The sequence below is a fragment of the Sorex fumeus genome, unplaced genomic scaffold (assembly GCF_029834395.1).
Source record: "Sorex fumeus unplaced genomic scaffold, SorFum_2.1 ptg000009l, whole genome shotgun sequence".
NCBI lineage: Eukaryota > Metazoa > Chordata > Mammalia > Eulipotyphla > Soricidae > Sorex > Sorex fumeus.
Window position 1 is genome coordinate 31,250,777 of NW_026606066.1, and position 14,467 is coordinate 31,265,243.

The 14,467-nt window shown below is 43.5% G+C and overlaps 1 protein-coding gene across 14 annotated transcripts in view; it reads left to right on the plus strand.

The window, feature by feature from the left end:
* The first annotated feature begins 975 nt into the window (after positions 1 to 975).
* Positions 976 to 14,467, plus strand: part of OSBPL6 (oxysterol binding protein like 6) — a 241,267-nt gene continuing 227,775 nt past the window's right edge. For 5 of the 14 annotated variants that reach the window (XM_056110117.1, XM_056110120.1, XM_056110121.1 and 2 more), the window contains exon 1: positions 986 to 1,048. The gene's annotated coding sequence lies outside the window, so the exon portion shown is untranslated. Of the gene's footprint in view, positions 1,049 to 14,467 lie in introns of all 14 variants that reach the window. The other 9 variants (XM_056110124.1, XM_056110122.1, XM_056110123.1 and 6 more) reach the window with 4 other exon arrangements.

Below are 14,467 nucleotides of genomic sequence, written 5' to 3' on the forward strand. Positions count from 1 at the left end.
CTTTCCTTAGTCACCTATTTACAGAAGAAATGTCTAAGCAAATATTTAGATAACCTTGTCCTTCTAGGCAAATTTGCCTTGAGATTAGTGGACCCTAGGGCACAGGGAGGGAGGCAGCGAACCCTTTAGAGGGGGGAAGAATTCAAGGGGTTGGGAAGGGCTGGAGTAGTGCTGTGTGTGTGTGTGTGTGTGTGTGTGTGTGTGTGTGTGTGTGTGGTCGTTGATGTTGGACCACCGCTGGCAGTGTTCAGGGCTTCCTCCTGGCTCTATGCTTAAGGGTTACTGCTGGCGACGCTTAGGGAACCAGGTGTGGCGCTGGAAATCGAATCAGGGTGTGATGCGATGCGTGCAAGGCTGGTGTCGTAAACCTTGCACTATATCTCTCAGGCCCCTTGAAGTGATGTTTAAGCAACACACACCTTTCACCAAGGACAGGTGTATTTCTGAGTCTGGGAAGTTCTTGGGCGTGGGAAGTTTTGCCACACACACACACACACACGCACACACACGCACACAGAGCCTCAGATGGGAGTTCTGGAGCGCCTCCAGGAAGGCCTCCGGATTGCCATCCCCCGTCGAACCCCAGGACCAGCTCTCTGGGGCTGCTGGTGAGCGCTCCCCGAGAGCTCCGGCGTGGCGGAGGGGGCGCTCCTGCGGTGCTCGCGGACTGGGGGTTGGTGGTGGTGGTGGTGGGGGGACACCGGGGTCAGAGTCTGCACGGCTGGGGTGCTCCGGCCCGGGCTGGGCGGGAGGGGTCCCCGGCTCGGAGGAATCCTGGGCGCGCTCCGGGCGGCGCGCGGGCGGCGGCGGCGGCGAGGGGGCCTGGCGGGGCCTGGTCAGCCGCTGGAGCCGGGGCGGGCCCCGAGCGCCGCCCGCCTGCGCGCCCCGCCCGCGGGGAGGAGGGGCTGCGGCGCGCCGAGCTCCGAGGCGCAGCGCCGCCGCCGCCGCGGTCCCGGCCGGACCCCGTGGCTCGCGCCGCCGCCCGCCCGCCCGCCCGCCCCGGCCGCCTCCCGCCGCCGCAGGAGCCGCGCCGCCGCCAGCCCTCCAGGTCGGTGTCCCCGCTGCAGAGGCGACCCCTGCCGCCGCCACCCGGGCGCCCGCAGCGCGGCCGCGGGGTGCATTGTGCGCGTCCGGAGGGCCGGGCACCCCGAGGGACTTGCGGGTGGGCCGCCTGGCGGGAGGGTGGGGGTCGAGGTGGAGGCGGTGGAGGTGGAGGTAGTGATGGTGATGCGGGGGGTGGGCTCCTGAAGGTGAGGTCCCCCGCGGGAGTGTCGCGGGGTCGGGATGTGCGGGGGCGGCCGTGCCCGTGGGACCCCGCGGCCGGGGTGGCAGGGGAGGGGGGCGCCGGGGCGGTGGGCTCGCGGGTGGCGGCCCCGGGCTGGGGGAATCCCGGCGGCGGCGGCTCGCGGGGGCTGTGCGGCTGGCAGCGGGCGCCGGTAGGAGGACTGATGTAATTGTAGCGGGGCGGCGAGCCCGCGCCCGCGACGCCTACGCCGCCCCTTCCCGGGGACCCGGGAGCCGAGCGGGGCGCGGGGGAACTTGTGCGCGGGGCTGGTGGTGGTGCGCGTGCACTGCGGACTGCCCTCGCGGCCGCCGCTGCCCACCCGCCGCCCGCGCCCCGCGCGCAGCCCCCGCTGCACCGCCCGGGCCGGGCCCGCCGCCGCCGCCGTGCCCGCTTCTGCCCCGGACGGGCTGGGCATTGCAGTCAGGACGCACGTCCCCCTGCATTGAGCCCGAGCTGCCCGCAGACCGTGTCGCCGGGGGAGGCTGCAGGAGGAGGATGCACGACCGGGGAGCAAGCGGGGAAGAAGTCATGCCACCGGCAGATTTATAGATTTGATTGATTCTTCAAGCCACGACGGTGCCTAGGCACATGGACGTGACACCCTTTAAAGCTGTTTGAGAAAAAGTTATGGGCAGATGCTGATTTGATGGCAATTCGCTGACATAACTGAACGGTCGCTTCCACCGAGAGCCCGAAAGCTGGAGACAGCATTACATAATGGACAGGGAGCAAATGACACGAAACTAAGTGAGCCCACTGATTTGCCAGATTATTTCTCTCCTGCACATTAAGCCCTCTGAGGCTTTTTCCTCTTTAAAAAAATCTCCGTTTTCGGATCGCTGGACTAGTTTTAGCATATAGTATCTTGTATTCGGTTGTGATCACCCCCTCACGCACACCATAACCAAACATTTTTTTCCCTACAACTGAAAAATTACATATCAGTGGATAGTTAATGTATCACAGAGCTGAAAAAAAAAAGTAGTCGTTTTTCAAAGGTAAGAATGTAAAATATCCCATCTTAATATCGTTAACTTTTTTTTACCTCTTGGCTGTATTTGTGACTCCCTTCCCCTGTTTTATTTTTTAGCAGCGTGTGCATGTGTTGTGGGGGGGGGGGGGGGGTCGGTATTTTACAGTTTTAGGTACTGGGAGCTTACATTGTTGATATTCTTCTGGAACGCTACTACGGCATTGCAGATACAAAGACTAATAATAAATGAAACACAAGACCTCACAGTAACTGGGAGTTAGCAGAGTTCCCAAGGTCGAAGGGAAGCTGCAGTGTAACTGTCTCTAATCACTACAGGGACTATGCATTCTCCTCCTTGGGGGGGGGGGGGGGGGGGAGAGCAGAAACCTTGGTGCAGTATTATCCCACTTAAACTTTTATCCCTGGATTTCCTGTGTTTCATCCTAAAAATATTTTTATCTCACCATAGTAGAATACATTGAAATTCAAATGTTAGGCTTTTAGAAAGCCTAAACATCCCGTTTTGGCCCACGTTTTAGTTGTGATGTTGATAGCTCAATTGCAATTCAGTGGATGAATTCCTCTGGGATACCTGGTTCAAATGATGAAGGCTTCTAGGATGTCTCTTGATTATACTGTTCTACTTTGTTGGAGGCTTGTAGGATCAGATACTATTAGTCTTCTTGTTTCTAAATTGCGTATGTGGTATATAAAGTAACATAGTAAAGAAACAACAAATACTCAAAGGCAAGGAAAACTAAGAACTAGTGTTTAATAGGGAGCATATCATTGTAGTGGAGGAGTGGGGGAATAGGAGGGCTGGACAGGGCACTGGGACATGGTGGAGGGCAACTGACCACTCTGGTGGAGGGTGCGGTGTTGGAATGGTGTTTTTTTTTTTTTCATGAAACCCTGCCTTTATCAACATTGTGAATCACAGTTCCTAAAATAAAATTTAAAGCATAAAAGTATAATTACTTTAACTTTGTTATCTTCACTCCAAGAAGAAAGGTAAATTTCTTCCAAAATGCAGTAGTCGTAGATGGAACTCTGTAGTGTCACTGTAGAAACAGATCCGAGGAAATGTGTAAATAGGTGCATTTTTATATGAGGTTGTTCATGAAGAAAATGAAAATTTATCAAAAATGTAATGGTTATGCAGCACTCTGTAGATAGCTACTTATTGGGTAATTATTTATTCAAAACACTGGCTTAGTAGTATGGGAAATGCATTTAAGAATAAGAAAGATGTCCTTGCCCTTTAGAGTTAATAGTTGAGTTTGGTAGCATAAGTCATGAATTCCCTAAAGGGCTTTTCTTTTTAATTGCTAACATTGGGTATGAGAAAGGGGTTTCATGTAGTTAACTTTTGTGACTCCTTCCTCTCTGCTTTTAACATTATGTCACTAAGATTGAACCATATTGTGTGTAATTATAGTTCTTTTTGATTTTCCTTGGGCCACACCTACCAGTGCTCAAGGATCAATCCTCTGAGGGCTCAGAGTCCCATATGGGGTGCCGGAATCGAACCCAGATTAGTTGCATGCAAGGCAGGAATCTGTACTCCAGTCCTTATAATTCATTATCTTTTGCAACTGTACAGTGTTCTTCCCCACTCCATTCTTCTCCTCCCTCTCCTAATCTTTCTCTTCTCCTTTCTTTGTCTCTCTTTTGTGACACATTCCTTTGGTGATTGGGGACCATATAGTTTTGCTGATGGAACCAGAGCCTTCTGCATGCAAACCATGTGGTCCAACCCTTCAAGTCATCTTTTCAGCCTATAAAATATTCTCTTTATGTGTCTGTAACATAATACACTTTTCCATTCTTCTCTGCCAGTGACCCTTTTTGTTTATCATGTAAAAAATAATTACAAAGAGTGCTGCTCTGATCATTCATTTCCCCCCCCCCCCCCGGACATGTGCTAGTATTTCACTGGGTAAAATTCCAGGATATTGAATATTGATTTGTGAGGTATATAAAGCCAACTTATGAGGCATTGTTAAATTATTTTCCATAATTGCACTCACGTAAACTAGAAGGCACAAGTAATCAAATATGATCTTTTATGTATATATAATGTGTATATCTGTTGAAGTACATTTTTTTAAAGCAGAGGAATAATGAAAATTGTGTGTGAGTGTGTGTATTTGTGTGTGTGTGTGTGTGTGTATGTGTCATGCCAAGGGTTGAACCCAGAGCCTCTACCACTGAGCTATATCCCCAGCTTAATGAATATGAAACTTTAGATGATAGTTGTCTTTTGAGAGGACCATGGCAGGGGTAGAAACCAGTAGGGGGTATAAGTCACTGGCAAGAATCTGATCCTTGGGTTTGCATATTCATAGGTGATTACTCCATTAAAAAATAGAAGAGATACATCCACAGATTTGTGATGATTTTTAAATTCCAAGGAGAGAGAAAAATAAGGACATGCAGGGTCATTCTGAGGCAGAACAAAAGACCCCAAGGTGCCAAGTGAAGGATGAGTAAGCAGTATCTGCAAACAGGCTCAAATGGCCAAAGATTTGCTAGGAAGGATGGATGGCAAGAGGAAGGCCATTGTGGACAAGGGAGATGCTTGGAAGAGTAGTGGAGGAAGCCATGGGAAGATTTCCAGTAGTGAGTCTCTGTTGCTTCGTCAGAGGTCTTTCCAGGTTGCTGAGGGTAGGTAGGGCTGGGGTCAGGGATTGTGAGCCTGCGTAGCTAGTTGGGAGACTGCTGATTGAGGTGAGCTTTCTCCACTGGAAAGGGAAAGAAAAGATTTAAACTGACATGGGTGTGTGTGGGAGGGGGGAATCCAAGTTTTTGGATCCTTGATAAGAAGAGGAGGAAGAAGTGAAAAGATGCTTGACTCTTAATTATAAAAGAATGAGTTGCTATGGGTGCTTTTGGTGGGATTTAGACATGCCAAGTGGGGCCGTAGGTATTGAAATTCTCTATTTGAAGAATGTGAACGACTGATGGTGTAGCTTAGTGAGGGGGGAAAGTGTGGCCTTGGAGATAACACAGATTATGTTTGTCTTAGTACTACGGTGACTGAGGTCAAGAATGTCTAGGGGTTAAATCTGCCACCCAGTTAAAAAGCTACTCCAGCCTTACTGAATGCCCTGAACAACCACTGTAACTTCTTAGTCCTTGTATTGCAAACCATAATGCATGAAAGTAAAAGGAGAGGGAGAGTAAGATGGAAAGTGCCTCACATAGAGGGACGGTAGAGGTGAGGGGTGGGGTGTCGGGAGATGGTGAAAGGAAAAGAGGGGACAATGGTGGTGGGAATCGTACACTGGTGGAGGGATGGGTGCTGGATGTGTGACAGAAACCTAATTATGAACAGCTTAGTACTGGTCTATCTCACAGATATTCAATTAAAAAAATTTAAAGAAAATTTACGTGGCGTTCATGTCCACTTCAATCAGCTTAATCAATGGCTGAATAAATAGCTGTACTCATACATTTAAAAAAAATGCCTGGGGGAAATGTGTGAAACGTTCTCAACATTGATGATGAGATTGGGTTCAATGGAATTAAGAGTAGGCTGAGGCCACAATGACAAGGATGGGAATCAAATGCCTCTCGTTACTTTATTAGTTATGTGTGGTTTCAAGAAGAAGAACTAATTTTCAGTTACTGCACACCTGTAAGGAAGATACTAACAGTCACTTCTAAGTGCAAGAACAGGAAAAGATTCAAGGTTCAGAATATTTACTGTCATGTTTGCTTTCCTCTGCTTCCTAGCTGTTACAGTGTAACTGCACAAGTTTGGTTTCTCTGACAAACTCCTTGAGTGAGATAAGGGGTCACAGAGATTGAACCCAGAGCTCCCACATACAGAATATGCGCTCCATCCCTTTGGACATAGGTTTCCTACTCCAAGTTCTGATCTTTTTAATAGAGTTTTGAATACTATCTTCTGAGGACCAGGATAAAGTTGGTTTGGTTTTTGTTTGTTTGTTTTGTTTACTTCTAAAGATATTCTGAAATAGTAATAGTCTCATTTCAAGTTAATATGATTTTAACTCATTACTGAATTTATAAACATTGTGGTAGGTTTTCAACATTTCTCAAGTCTAGAATTCTCTTTCTGATTTTACATATATTTCTTGACATCTCTATTTTCTTACTGATTTAAAAATTTATTATTTGAAGTCACCTCCAGCAGTGCACAAGGTTATCTGTGTCTGCTCAGGAGTCACTTCTGGTCTGTGGGGATCATATACAGATTAGAACTGAGGTTCAACTAGGGATTTACTGCATGCAAGACAAGTGTCCTCACCTCCTCATCCTTGTACTACCTCTCTGGCTCTTCTCACGGATTTCTGTATCAGTTTATACAATAGTTGATTGGTGGACAAACAGTATGGCAGATAATGTGGTTTGTCTTGCATATGGCTGACACAGGTTGGATCCTTGGCACCCCATGTGGTCCCCTGAAACCTCCAGGAGTAATTCCTGAGCACAGAGCCAGAAGTAACCCCTGAGTATCACAGGTGTGGCCCCCAAATAAACAAACAAAAAATTAATTGGTGACCCTCTACATTTCTGCAAGAGAATCTAGTCCTCAAAACTCTGCACCTGGCAAAGTGATTTGGCAAACATCTTCGTGGGAGTTCCCAGCAGTAGTAGTTCCAAATAAATGTGGCAGCATTTTTAATACCAAAAAGAAAGCAGACTATAGAGGATAAAAAATCCTGTTGCTTTCCAATGAAGTCATCGGAAATTATCAAAGAGCTCATACTGTACCTAATACTAAAGGTTACTTAGCTGCGATTTTCATGTCAGCTGCCCAATTCTACATTTTCTAAATAGATATGTATTTCATGATTTTAAATCCAGCTGGGACTTTGTAGCTTTGGTCAGGCAGTGAGCCCAAATTGGTTTTTGGGATTACTGATGTGATGTACATCTCTGTTACTGAAATCATTAGTCTGTGCTTAACCTTGTTCTGAGTTTTCATGAGCTTGGAGCCTCATGTATGTATTCATTCGGTAATAAAAGCATAGGGGGCTGTTTTTCCAGAGAGGTTCACCGGTATCTGTGGATCTCATGTGAAGGTGACATGGGGACTTTCTTTTTCTTTGGGGAGGGGGCTTAAAAGCCATTCCTGGGATCAATGTTCTGGGGTCATTCCAGGTGGAGCTCCGTGAAACTGGCATCAAACCTGGGTGTCCTGCATGCAAGCATGCGCTCCGGGCTTGTTGAGTTCTCTCTCTGGCCTCAGACCTTTTTCATCTAACCAGTGGTTATTGAATACCTAGTTGATGTAGGCACCATATTAAAGTTGGACGACAAACCTGCCTATCCTTAGCAGTCCATCCAAAACAGAATTTACCAAACCACTATTGAATATGTATGCACATGTGTTGGTTGAATCTGGCTGTGCTTTTAGAATCTGCATGCAGTATCTATTTTTTTCTTTTGTTCTTTTCAAGTTTTCTGGGATTTATGTTTAGACCTCGTTGGGTTGAGAGTGCTATGGGAGAGGGAAAAAAATGCAGCCGTTGCAAAGAGCAGTTCTTTAAATGTAGTTCTATTTTATTGACTTTCTAAAAGCAGGACTCAACCTCCTAAGTCCTTTTGTCGAGAAAATGCTTTAACAGTAGCAAATAAGAGAAAGAGAGAGGTCAAGGAAGGGATCAATGGATGGGTTTGTTTATGTTTGCAATGGGTTATGATTTGGTGTTGATTTGACTTTTAAAAGGAAGAATAGAAAAAGGTGAAGATGAATACTTATTGAAAGATCATATATAAGAGGTGGAGCGATAGCACAGCAGATAGGGCGTTTGCCTTGCATGCGTCCTACCTGGGTTTGATTCCCAGCATCTTATATGGTCCCCTGAGCACCATCAGGAGTAGTTCCTGAGTTCATGAGCAAGGAGTAACCCTGTGCATCACTGGATGTGACCCAAAAAGCCAAAAAAAGAAAAAACCCATCATATATGGATATTACATGGAGCTGGAGCGATAGCACAGCAGTAGGGCGTTTGCCTTGCATGCAGCCAACATGGCCGACCCGAGTTCGATTCCTCTGCCCCTCTCGGAGAGCCCGGCAAGCTACCGAGAGTGACGTATTCGATATGCCAAACACAGTAACAACAAAGTCTCCAGTGGAGACGTTACTGGCCCACTCGAGCAAATCGATGATCAACGGGAGGGCCTTTACTTTACTTTACTTTACATGGAATTGAGTTGTCCTGAGTCATGGTCTCAAAAAGAGGTTTCTTGTGGATTATATAAATTTACTCTCTTGTGAGTCTGTGTTCACTATGTATGTGTAGTTCTTAATATTAAAATATATCATAATATAAATGTCAAGTATCTGTATATAAGAATGATGTTAACAGGAAGAGTTAGAGGAAGCAAAAACGGCCAATGACTCCTTGTGACAGTGGTTTGGCAAATCATTTTGAAGCAAAAACCACCTGTGTGGAGCCAAGGAGATGACTCATGTGGCAGTGCACAACCTGTGCTCGAACCCCAGCACCTCATGCCCTATTCCAGTCCGACATGGTGTAAATCACATGATTTCAACATCATGCCTATCACCGGTATATCTGCCTTCCTCCCTCAGGGTCCCCAACACCTCTCTCTTTCAAGCCCCCTTCCTAAAAATGGTTCTGTGGATTAGATCTCCATGTTGCCTTTGGACCTTTGTTGCTACCTTGTTTTTCTTAAGTCCCACATATGAGAGAGAACATTCTGTTTGTATCCCTTATGATTGACTTCACCCAATATGAGAGCCTCCATTTCTATCCATATGATGGCAAATTGCATGATGTTGTCCTTTCTTAGAATTGCGTAGTATTCTATTGCTTAGATATTCTACAGCTTTTTGATTCACTCATAGTTTGGCATTTGGGCTATTTTTATATCTTTGTTATTGTACTAACCACTGCGATGAAGATAGGTGTGCATATATCCTTTAGAATTAATGTTTTTGTGTCTTGGGTATTAGATGCTAAGAAGTGGTATCACTGGGTTGCATGGAAGTTCTATTCTTTTTTTTTTTGAGAGAGCTCCATATTCTTTTAATAAAGACTGAATTAGATAATATTCCCACCAACAGTGGATGAGGGTTCCTTTTTTAACTACAATCCCACCAACACTGGCTTGTTTCCAGACTTTTTCACATATGCCATTTTCAGTGGCATTAGATGATATCTCAATATTGTTTTGATTTGCAGGCCCATGATATATATTTGCAAGTGTTCTTAGGTTTTCTAGAAGAATAAAAGGCTGTGTTTTCAAGAATCTAATGCGAGAAATATCATTATAAATCTCACTACTTAGATGTTTTGCTTTCTGCCGTTTCAATACCCATAGCTTTATCTTTTAACTCAATGAAGAGGAAAGAGTATAGAAAAATAGTCAGTGCTGCATAATTTTCTCTTTTCCTTCATAAGTCTTTTTATATGATAATATGAGAATAAATTAAAGTGTGGATGGAATTGAATCAGAAATATACATGAAATCTACTTTATAAATTATTTTAGGCACTGTGATTTATATTACTGTTAGTGACCGTATTTCATATATGACATAATCCAGCCCCGCTCCTTCTTCTATAATGTCCACTTCTGTCCATCATTGTTGCAGTGCCCTCACATCCCAAGCCCTTGCTACCCTCCACCCCACTGAGGGAATGTGTGGTGCTGAGACTTCAACCCGGCTCCCCGTGTGAAGCATCACTGCAGCTTGTTTAGTATCTCCTGACACTCAGTGTAGCTTTTGAGACAGACCTATCTTAATCTTACTCAAAAGAGAGTGAAGTAGAAGGGAGAACAAATGCAGTGTATTTTTAGATTTTTTTCAAAAGTCAAATCTAAAATAAACCTGGCCCCAATTTCCAGCAATAGCTTTGTCATGTGTTTCCTAAACCAGTGCCTAATTTTTTTTCATAAGCTTAAAGAAGTTCCCTGAATGTTTTAATATATAACAGTGTGGATGGAGGAAACAAACCGTTATTAAGTTCTAAACTATGACGAATAATGTATTTGAAAGAGCATTAGGATAAGTTTTTGTTACATATAATTTCTGGAGATAAAGTTAGAAATCTGATTTTATTTTAAATTGTGATAACATTTTTGCATTCTGTTTATCTGTAGCAGCTAGACAATCTTTTCACATTTTCTCACCCCATCAGGCAAGAATCTGAACAGTTTTTTGTTGTATAATTTTCTTAGAATAGAAAAAATAGCAGTTTGAATGGCATGTTGATTATGAAAAGACATTAATGAAAATTCTTTTTGAGCTCAGTAAACTTGAAATTGAAGCAAGAATTAGAGCATGTGTTCTCTGAGGTGGGGCACACGAATATAGGGTCATGTGAGAATCCTTGAAGCAAAAAGAAGCAAAGAATAGGAAAGAGAAAAAATCCGCAAGGACCCAGGCTTAAGGAAGAGGAAGGTCAGGGAAGGAAGGAGATGGTAATTGCATCTGTGTACAGGCGCACACATGCGGGGTGGTGGGGGCGAGCGGTACAGGGGATCCAACAGAGCTTCATGCATACAACTCTTAAAATCTGTTACAGCCTACTGCTGAGCCGCATCCTTACCACCTCCAACTTGTCCTTTTTCTTGGGTTTGTTTTGATTTGGAAACCATAACCTACTAGGCTCAGGGATCACTCCTTTCAGGACTTGGGACAATATGTCGTGCCGGGGATAGTGTTGGGGTTGGCTGTGAGCAAGCAAACTTTCTACCCACTGAACTATCTCTCCAGCCCCTTCAGCTTGTCTTTTTCTTCAATCTCATTTCAAAAAGTGTCATAACAAAGGAAATGAAAGTGTGACTCTGAACATTTATGAAGATCACATATTAAGAAAAGATATCTATCTGTGCACTTGAAGGAAAGCTTTGAAACATCTTGAGGAATACAGATAGCATCTTGAAGAATACAGATAGTTTAAGATAAAAGACAGATAAATTATGCTCCATTTGAGAAAAGATCATATTTGGAGCAGGCTGAAGATTAACAACAGCACTCTGGTAATAAACAATTTGTAACATTATAGATGGGGATAAATATTAAATATTTAAAGAACTATTGTGTATTAATAAAAATGGCTTGATCTAATAGGGAACAAGGCAAAGGAAATGGATAAGAAATTTGCAGAAAAGGACTTACAGATATCAAATAATGCTCAACTCATGGTAAGAGAAATGGAATTTTAAACTATCAGTGAAGACCTCAGTATGTGATACTATCTTTGGATGTAAAGCTTTGGGGAAACTGAGAATCTTCTACTATTTCACCATATAGTTGTTACACCCTGTTTTTCCAGTAATACTGGCACTTTAAAAAATAGCTTCACATGGTTGCACTCTACTTTTTAGCAAAAAACAGAAAATTGGCCTGAAATCTGTGATGATTATACCAGGAAATATAGTACTTTGTGGTTAAGGGCACATAGTACATATTTATAACAATTTGACAAGGTAGGCAGATTAAAAATTTACCTTTCTTTGCATCACAGAATATCTATGAAATTTTTCTACAGACATGCTCATTGCAAGATGAATTTTCACAGATACTGTAGATACTGTAATGGCAAAAGATGTGTGTGTGTGTGTGTGAGAGAGAGCGAGGAGAAAGAGAGAAAGAGAGGAGAGAGAGAGAGAGAGAGAGAGAGAGAGAGAGAGAGAGAGAGAGCACACTAAATGTCTAACCAAATGGAAATGGTTAAGTAAATTAGGAAAAAAACAAAATGAATGAGAAAATAATTTTGTGTTTGCTAAAATGGACGGTCTTTCGATGTAAGGAATCAAATCAAGGTGCTGAGTAGTAGTAGTATATGTCCATCAATGCTAAGTCTGAGTTTGCAAATATGTGTTTATACTTTTATTGTAAAGACTATTTCTGGAAAGAAATAAAAGATATTGGTAACCAGAATTGCCTTTGAGGAAAGAAGCTGGGTGATGGAGGTAGGGATCAGAAGGCCTCTTCTTTAGTATATTCTGTTCTTTCAAATTTTTGATTACAAATATATTGAAACTAAGATAATTTTTCAATGTCTTGAGGACTACTTGTATTGAACAAGAATATAAAGTAGTTATAATACTAGCATTCTTTTACAATTTGGGATTATTTTACAACTTGGGACCACTCATATTGATCAAGAATGTAAAGTAGTCATAATATTAGCATTCTTTTACAACAATGTGTGGTTTGGTTTGGTTTGGGGGCACACTTTGTGGTTCTCAGGAGCTACTCCTAATTCAGTGCTTGGGGGTCACTTCTGGCATGCCGAAGGACCAAATGGTGCAAGAGAACAAACCCAGATCATACACAATGCATGTGCTTTTCCATGGAGCCACGTTCTTTGCTCTGCCCATTCTGTGTTGGTAGAAGAATTTAGGAGCTGCCATAAACACTTTCATTGCTAGCCCGAGATGGAAGCTGGAAGGGGTTGCTCTTTGGGTCAGTGTTGGTATTCGTTAGTTCTCTTCAGTTGCCTGCCTATGCCTCAGTGCTCCCAGCTAGCCAGTCCAATGAGGAGGGAGTTCCCAGGAATACTGTTGAGTTCCAGGATGCTAATGGAAGTTCAGGTAGACAGATACTGAAGAAGACTGGGAGAATACAGAAAAAAGAGAGCATGAACTATTATTCCAATTCCAACATATGCCACTGAGAGCAACAAAACAGAGGGAAGTACAATTTTATGGGTCATATCTTTGAGACCCTTTTCACCCCTATAATTTGATATGGTAACTGGGATTCTTTTTTTTTTTTTTGTGGGGGGAAGGGCGGGAGGAGAGGGGCACATAACCAGCATGGAAATGGTGTTTCGGGAATCAGTTTCTGTGTCCTTCCCTTTTACATTAAAAAAAAAAAAGTTATCCTCTTCTCTGAAACATACATCCCCTGGAGCATTTGCTATAATTACTACAGACTTTGTAGAATAGTTTTGATTTAGTGATGTTCTTCTATGCAAATGAGGGTCTAATCAGACTTCTGTCTTTCTAAAGCCACACAAGGAGTAGGGGACTTTAAGGATAGAATAGCAAGAAGTAGAAAGTCAAGGCAGTTTATGGGATGGCTATGGGGTTGTAACTGTGGAGAGAGAAGTTGTATGCTGGTGTGAATTTAATATGTGACAATTTCATACTGAAGAAGAGGAAAGAGTGGCAACTAGAAGTATACAACAAAAGTTTTAAAAATAGTTCTGTTTATCACCAATGCACATTTATTGAAAATTAAAAGACACAGCCCTTTATTTTGAATTGGTTAAATCAGAAATGGCACTAACAAATTTTACAGTGTGGAAAAATGTTCTATCAGCCCCACCTTCCCTTGCCTCTCTTCATTCTTTCCTTTCTTCCTTCAGATGAAACTAGAGCTTACGATACACAAAGTATGTGCTCTACCATTGAGCTATGTTCCAAGAGTCTGTGTCTTTTTTCCTTTTCTTCCTTGAAATAATATCATTTTTTGTCTTGGGGTGTGGTGGTGGGAAGGCGCAACCTGGTGGAGCCCAGGAACTGTTTCTGGTGCAGCGTCTTGGCGTACTTAGGGTATCCCTTTGGATACTGAGGGGAACATTTGTGATGCTAGGTATTGAACTGGGTCAGTTCATGCAAGGTAAGTGCCTTATCCACTGTACTATCTATATGGCCCAGGTCTCTTTTTTCTAACTTTGAGGCATGAAGTTAGAATAAATATGTATTTGAGAGCCGAAATGTTGCTTGGATGATAAAAGTACATGTTTGAGGGTCTGGTTAGATTCTTACTACACGCCTCCCTCACCCCCTAGCATTGCTGGGCATGGCCCTGGCCTCTAAGCTGTCCCCAGCATAATATCAACAAGCACCATTACAAAATATGTATCATAATAAATGATTCATGTAAATAGCATGCATTGTTTTTCTCTGAGGGCAGTTTTGGTGTTTAAGTGGCTATGCTCTTTTAAAAAGAAGTTTGTCTGGAAACTAGCAGGACTAGGTAGCACTCTTATAGCAATGCAGCATGAGATACTTACAGGTCAGAACTAGGTGGTTTGAAGAGTGAAGGGTGATCAAGATGCATGGAAAAAAGGTCAGGAAGTTTGGTGTCAAAGAAGAGGAGACGTCGGAATGATCTTTGGAGTGTTGGCTTTGTGGAAGACACCTGTAGAAGTATCTGAAAGACCCTTCCTAGAACTTTCCAGGGATGTTGAAATTTCAGGGTACATTTGATCTTTAACTGTATGTTTATTGTATCTACATCTTAAT